At 36.5% G+C, this 8,413-nt stretch overlaps 1 pseudogene across 1 annotated transcript; it reads left to right on the forward strand.

Moving 5' to 3' along the window:
• Positions 1-6,249: 6,249 nt before the first annotated feature.
• LOC114296069 (putative galacturonosyltransferase-like 4 pseudogene) lies at positions 6,250-7,744 on the forward strand (annotated as a pseudogene). The gene has a single exon (XR_014334963.1). The product of XR_014334963.1 is annotated as a putative galacturonosyltransferase-like 4 pseudogene (transcript).
• Positions 7,745-8,413: the final 669 nt, after the last annotated feature.

Genomic DNA, 8,413 nt, shown 5'->3' on the forward strand with positions numbered 1-8,413 from the left:
TGTGAGTGTAGCTGAGGTCCACTCATGTTGGTGTAAGTCCATCGTGCATGGTGTATGCCATTTCATTTCATAGCATTGTGTATGTTAGGTTGTATGTTAAAGCATTGTGTATGCCTGGTTACATCGTGCATTGTGTATGCCACTTCATAGCATTGTGTATGCTAGGTTGCATGTTAGGGTTGCATTCATGCATATCATGCATATTGCATAGTGTTTGGGATAGGAGTTAGCCCAAGCACGGGAAACGAGGGACGTTTCGTACTACGAGTGACGGAACGTGTCTCAATTCCCTGTCGCCGACACTCCGGATTACCCATGATGAAGTTTAGGCCTTGTTGTGTCCATATGTGCATTCATTTCATTGAGTCGTGCAAATTGACTCCTCGGCCATCATGCATCGAGATGCGTGATTGGTGGCACGAGGATGGAGGACTACACTCCCTGAAGAGTGGTCATGCATACATATGTGAAAATACTTTTCCATGCCCCTGTGTTGCTCTCTGTTGCAGCAAATCAGAAATCGGCAGCCTTCCGGATCTTGGCACGCATCCCGAGAACAATTGCAAATAGAGGCGAACCGGCACATCGCAATGGATTTCCGCGGAAGGCAACTCGAGCATGCATCATCCATCATTCGAAACAGAGCTGAGGCGGTCCACAGATTTACATGCAATTTACTGCTTTCCTAGATTAATTTGCTAATTAATTAGGATTTTGTACTTATTCGGACTGTACTATTTATTCGGGACTATATATTATTTATTCGGACCCTTCGAGTGAGGGCACAACTGTAATAGTGTGCGTGTGTGTGATGTATATCTTCAAACCCCACGTCTTTCTCCCTTTTATTTACCCGCTTATGATGGTTAGATTAGGGCATGTTTCAATTAGCATACAGTATGATAGCATGTTTGCATTCATTCATCTGTTTTGCATGCACCGGGCTCGGCGCATCATACTAACTGCATTATATTTCAATTCCAAGTTGAATACTTGTTAGTTGTAGCATTTCGCATGCTATCTTTAGAATAGCCGAGCCTTCTATAGTTGCATTTTTGCATGTGTTGCATTAGGCATTTCTGTATAGTTAAGATCATGCATGGATTTCTAATTAGCTTCTGTTTTGGCTTGGAGTACTCGGTAAGTTTTATGCTTTAGCATCCTTGCATGCATGTGAGTGACTGCCATGATAGCATGCTTACCATGAGGCTATATGCTTATATGATACAACTGCCTGAATGCCTGTGGGTGAAGGCTAGGTTATTTGAATTGGAACAATTCGTTGACCGTGAGTTTTAAGCCCACTAGATAGTGGCAAAATCATGTTTTCTAAGCCCATCTGAGGGTGGCAAATCCACGTCTTAGCCTACTTGCAGGTAGCATTATCAAACCATTTTCAAATAAACAAACATCGGTGCCGTTTGGTAACACTTACGTTTTCAGTTTTCTGTTTATATTTACAAAAATTTTAAAAACTCAAATAAAAACTTGTTTGGTAAAATTTGTAATTTATAAATCAATGGTCTCAGTTTATAAATTTGGCCAAAAAATGAAAACACAAAAAATATGTTTCCATTTTGAGTTTTCAGTTTTTTTTTTTTTTTTTTACCACCCAACACTAGCCACCACCCGCCACCATTTTCCACCATCGTCTTCCACTTCCGCCGCCACCACCACCCACCCTCACCACCACCACCACCACCACCACCACCACCACTACCACTACCCACCACCCACCTACCATCCAACCGCTACCACCCACCACTCGCCACTACCATCTACCGCCTGCCACCACCACCTACTTGCCACCACCACTCACCACCCACCTGCCACTACCACCATCCACCACCTGCCACCACCAGCCACCCACCACCGCCAGCCATCTGCTACTCACCCGCCACCGCCACCACCACCACCACCACCACCTGTCACCCACCTGCTACCACCACCACCCACTCGTCACCACCTATCACCCGCCACCGTCACCCACCTACCCACCCACCACCACCACCACCCGTCACCTACCCGCCACCACCCACCACCACCCGCCATCTGCCACCCACCTGCCACCACCACCCACCACCCGCCGCCGCCGCCGCCACCACCACCCGCCACCGTCACCTACCCACCCACCATCACCACCCGCCGCCACCCGCCATCCACCACCCACCTGCCACCACCATCCACCACCCGCCACCATCACCACCACCACCACCACCCACTCGTTACCACCCACCACCCGCCGTCGTCACCCACCCACCCACCCACCATCACCACCTGCCACCACCAGCTACCCATCACCCACCGTCACCACTTTCCACCACCGTCTTCCGCCGCCACTTGCCACCACTCGCCATTTCTCACTCTTTTTTATATTTTAATTTTTTTTAAATATTTTGTCAATTATCAAACGCGTCTGTAGTTTATGTTTTTCTAAAAATCAACAAAAAATAAACAAAAACTAGTTTATAAAATTTTTGTAAATATAAACTGAAAACGTAAACGTTACCAAACACACAAATGTTTTGTTCCAATTCAGGCGACCCAGTCTATACTTGTATGCTGTGCGCATCACATAGTAAATCTAGGATAATAACCGGAATAAGAACGCATAATGTTTCCAAAAATAGATATCATGGTTAGTAGAGGCCGATCTTTGATCGGGCGAGCGGAGGTGCTCACGAAGTGACCTTCTCTAATCGTACCCAAGTTCCCGAGCCGAGGCAACTTTGGTGATAACGGACACGTGGCCTTAGGCAAACGAGTCAGGGTTTCCAAAATTTTCCCAAAATAAAACATTTAGGTGGCGACTCTGTATCTGGCAAAGCAGTCCATGTTTGACACTTCTTTCAAAATCTGTTTTCTCAAAACGATTTGCTGGATTTGGATTTTTTGGTTCAGATTTAGAATCGTGACAATTTGAGAGTCTGAACTTGTAGTGAGCCCAAATGAGCAGAACGGGACTCATCCTCCCGGGGCGTTCGGGGACGTCTACAGATTTCTTGAGAAAAAATGGCTTTTTCGATATATATTGAAGTCGATCTACAATGATCTGCTGTCGCCATCTCCAGATCTACAACGATTCGCCGTCGCCGTTTGCAAATCTACATCGGTCCACCGTCATCTCTGTGTGTCGACGCAGGTGGACTGGACAAATCCATTGAGAGAGAGAGAGAGACGAGTGATGTGTGAGAACAATGTCGGATATCTGCTTTGATAAGGCAGATAGAGAATCAAGCATGACTGTTAATGGCAGAAAGGAAGTATGTGATTAGTTAGCAAACACGAGAACCCTTTCTCCAACTCAATCTGCATTCATTGAGGTGCGCTATCTTCAATATATTCATATTACCATTCCAAAAAGGAAATATCACTTTTCCTATTTGTTCCAATCTGTTGATGGAAAAATTTCTGCATATTTATTCATGTATCAAATTTTATAGATTAGTTCCAAAAAAAAAAGAGAAGATTTTATACTAGATGACTTTCAAGAGCTGATGAAGGAGTTTTTTTTTTTTTTTTTTTTTTTGCTGCAAGATTTGTTTGGTGTAGATATGTTGATACACTGGAATCAAATTCTCTAGTTTAAAATTGTAAACAAACACAGAAAAATTTTGATTAAAATAATTTTCTCTGATTTAAAATCATTATGCTAAAAATTCTCTAGTTATGTATTGTTTGTGTATAAATTGAATATCTTTCATTCTAGTCTGTCTTTGATTGTATCGACTGTGTTCCAGAACTACTCTATGTTGCTCTCAAAATGCATTATAATTGTAATTAATTTGAATAAAACCATCATTCAGTTGGATTTTTAACTTGGCATTTTGATTGAGTTGCTTAATTCTTGCATTTTTTTTCTTCCATTATTCTAGAGAAATTTGTAAACAAAACTAGAGAAATTTCAATTTTCTTGAAATTCCTCTAGTTTGAACCTAGAGTAATTTTCTGCACGTAATGAGGCAAATTTCTCTAGTTTGGAGAGAATTTTTTTGGAATGGGAAATTCTCTCAATCAAATTTTTTCTGAATCGATTTGAGGGATCTTAGACATTATGAAAATATTGAATGTCCTTTATATTATAAAATCTTAATATCAGGGACCCTAAAAAAAATTTCCTAAATTATATTACTACAATTAGAATGAGATTAATATTCACATATGTCATAATGATATGTCATAATATTATTGATTTAAATATAATATGTTATTAAATAGACGTGTTCAAATTATCAATCGCTATTAAATTTTTTATTTTATTTTAACTTTTATAATTTCTTTCTTTTTATCCTTTTAAACTACAAAGACTTGAACAATAAATTTTTTTAATACAAATATTTTTTTTTAACAAAAGACAAATATTAAGAAAATGAATGACTCTTTTAACACTTGTCAGACATAGTGAATTCTGTTAATTTTTTTTTTTATCTCAATTGTCAATTAAACAAATTAAAATAAAAAATAAATTTTTTGGCTTAAATAATTAGAAGTGACTTTTGTTAAAATCTAATAAAAATAAATATTATTTTTCTATTAAAAGTGATGGTTGGTGAAACTTATTTTTATTTATATAATAAAAAAAAATGAGAGTTACACGTGATTTATTGTTTCAGCAATGTTACAAATTCACACTTTCACTTACAGTGGTGTGGCAAGGGAGTTGAACCCTATGTTATTGAGTGTATAGCAAATCAAAAGTTGACAGATATTGTGGATATTTTTTGTAGGTCTCAAACATTTTTCTTATTATTTATCTAGAATTTTTTAACACTTGTGAAACATGATAAATCCTGTTAATTTTTTAAAAAAAATCTCAATTTTAAATAAACTAAAAGAAAAATAAATTTTTTTCGGCTCAAATTGCTAGAAAGTGACTTTGGCTATAATAAATAAAAATAAATGTTATTTTTCTATCAAAAGTGATGATTCGTGAAATATCTTTTTTATTAAAAAAATAAGAGTTACATGTGATAATTTATTGGTCATCTAAAATTATTTTCAGATCAAATGAGAATACTATTCTAAATTTTTTTCTTACCTTTTTTTTATCCATATACTTTTTTTTGTAACAAATTTAATTTATTATATTTAAATTATTTTATGTCATTATAAAATGTAATTTTTTTTAATATTAACTTATTCAATAATCCCTTTCTAAAAGGTGTAATTTTTTAAACATAATAAAAAAAATTCTATTAGACATATTGCTTTTGTTTTTGTTCATTAATATTAAAATTTTAATTAATCTTATTTATTATTAAAAAAATAAATTAGTAAATAGTTTTATATATTTATATATATAATTTTATTTCGATTTCCCAAGTTATTTAGTGTCTCTGTGCAAGTCTACTCAAATTTATTCGAATTTTACATAAATTATCACCGAATTAAAAATTATATTACTCAATCTTTAAAAAAATTTAGACTTCACTCAAATTGTTTGGATTGAACTTGCCCGAGTTTACAACTCTAGCAAGTGAGTTGCAAGTTATATGATTCAAATTGTAACAAATTAAAAATTGATATATATATATATATATTATGATTAAATTGTGAAACTTAAATTATAAGTTTCAATATTTTTTTTTCATAATTTACATATAAAAATTTAACTCCTTTATATTATTTTATATAAATATATTTTATTAATTTTTTCACATTCCGTATATAGCACGAGTTTTCACTAATATATCATAACAAAAATATTACACACCTAGAAAAAATAAAAAATACCCGCAATTTAAATTTATGATATAAATTTCCTTTCAGTATAATGTGATATGGGTCACACCAAAAATGAAATTGATTTTGAACACTTTTCTAACAATTCTTTTCTAAATACGTAATACTGTTGCTAATAACATAATTGCAGTATTTATTATATATGTTTGTGGTAGTAAATAATTTTTTTTTTCTTAATTAGGGGTTGTTTGGGATGATCTAAATAAGTATACTTTTTAATTTTTTATGAAATGTGAGTCGGGTTTGGATTGAGTTTGAAGTGATATATTAGAGAGATAATGTGATTTAAATAAGATGATGTAACTTAAATAGGATAATGATGTTTTAACTTTTTTCAAACACGCCAAACCCGCTCGGTTCCAACATAAGTCTTCATAAGTCAAAAATAGACCTTTTTCCTAAGCCTTACAATCTCACCCACCCAACTCTTTCCTACCTCAACCATCAAACTATCTCAGACCCTTCCTAAATCTCACCCACCCAACTCTTTCCTACCTCAACCATCAAACTATCTCAGACCTTTCCCTAAACCTTCTCTTAATCTCTCATGGCTCTTAACCCTTTTACCCTTCAAAAATTCCAAAATCAAAAAAATAAATTAAAAAGAAGAAAGAAAAAAATATAATAACAACCAGGCAGGATGGCCTTTTGGAGCTCCTTTCATCTCCCTCTCCTTATTGGCCTCCTGTCTCTCCTCTTGCACCCCATCGCAGCCACCACCGACGGCATTCATCTCAGAATTCGGCCTCCCTCCAACATCCTCATCTTCAAGGAAGCCCCCACCTTCCGCATCCCCGTCTTCAAGGAAGCGCCCGCCTTCCGCAATGGCAATACATGTAATTCCCAAAAAAACAATAAAATCCATATAGTCATGACCCTTGATGCAAATTACCTCCGCGGCACAATGGCAGCCGTGCTATCGATCCTACAACACTCAATATGCCCGGAAAACAACTTTTTTCATTTTCTCTCCCTCCATATCAACCCTGAAATAAATTCAACCATAAAAACTACCTTCCCTTACCTAAACTTCAAGATATATCACTTCCCCTCAAACTTGGTTTTTGGGAAGATCTCCAAGTCTGTCCGGCAAGCATTGGACCAACCCTTAAATTATGCCCGAATCTATCTTGGTGACATCCTTTTGACAGATGTGGACCGTGTGATCTACCTAGACTCAGATATCATTGTTGTGGACGATATCATGAAACTATGGGAAGTGGATTTGGGTGACAAGGTGATTGCTGCACCGGAATACTGTCACGCGAACTTTACAACCTATTTCACCAACAGATTTTGGTTAGACAAGAGTTTGACAAGAACATTTGAAGGAAGAAGGCCGTGTTACTTCAACACCGGTGTGATGGTGATAGATATAGGTAAATGGAGGAGAGGAGGGTATACACGGAAGGTTGAGGAGTGGATGGCAGTGCAGAAGCAGAAGAGGATATACCATTTAGGGTCTTTGCCACCTTTTTTGCTTGTGATGGCTGGGAATATAAAGGCGATTGATCATAGATGGAACCAACATGGGTTGGGTGGTGACAATTTTGAAGGAAGATGTAGACGTCTCCATCCAGGCCCTATCAGCCTACTACATTGGAGTGGCAAAGGTAAGCCATGGTTGAGATTGGATTCGAGGAAGCCGTGCATTGTTGATCATCTATGGGCCCCGTACGATCTCTACCGTTCATTGAACGTCAGATTAGAAGAATGAGAGAGGGAAACAAATCACATGATAGTAGAACTAACAGAACGGCGAGAGAGATAAATTCTAGGCTTTTAGAGAAGCAAATCATTTGATGTGAATAGAATTGTTGAGGGCAAAAACTTTAGTGGGAGGATTTCATTCTACCAGAGGAGAAATGGGTAGGGTTTTGGGTTTAGCCTTCTGTTGTACAGACAATTTTACTTTTCATTCTTCATTAGGAATAGCTAGGGTTTCGCCTTTTATTATTGTAAATATCTGTGAAGAAAACAAAGTATTATGCACTGACGCTTTAAAAAATTACGCCCAGTTTGGTCCCTATTTGATGGGGTCTAGGAGGAATAAATTGGGTATAGACTTAATCTTTGGTATAATTGGCACAAAGTGACTATCCTCAAGTTCAAAAGCATAAAATTTCATGGCTGCAATTTACAATTAATATCAAAACTTCAATTCATTCTGATTAGCGCAAGCAACCAGGGAAAATAATATGATTGATCAATCTTTGTTGAATATAAATATAATTGTGAGGCAATTTTGTCATATATCTACATATATTGAAAGAACCAAACACAACCACTTTCACAGAATTGGGTAGAACCGGGTAATAATTCCAATTTCAGGAGTTCTTTAAGTCAGGAGACTGAAAAGGACAATACATACAAGATTTTGTTTTGTTGGTTTCGCATTCAGAGTGTCCAAAATGATCCAAATTGGATTCACAATTTTTTTTTTCTATTTCAACAAAAAAAGAATGTAATCTACCCACAGAACCCAACTCATACAAATTACTACTGCACAAGTCACTAGCAAATAAATTGGAAGAAACAAATTACTACTGCACAAGTGAATACAAATCATATGTGCTACTACTATTAATATGAAATGAAATGTTCTTTTCTCAGCCAAAAAAATAAAAAGTCAATAAAGCAACGAAAGCGTACCAGGTATTGGGAAGGAACT

This window comes from Camellia sinensis, chromosome 7 (genome assembly GCF_055761805.1).
Source record: "Camellia sinensis isolate YWXY chromosome 7, ASM5576180v1, whole genome shotgun sequence".
Classification (NCBI taxonomy): domain Eukaryota; kingdom Viridiplantae; phylum Streptophyta; class Magnoliopsida; order Ericales; family Theaceae; genus Camellia; species Camellia sinensis.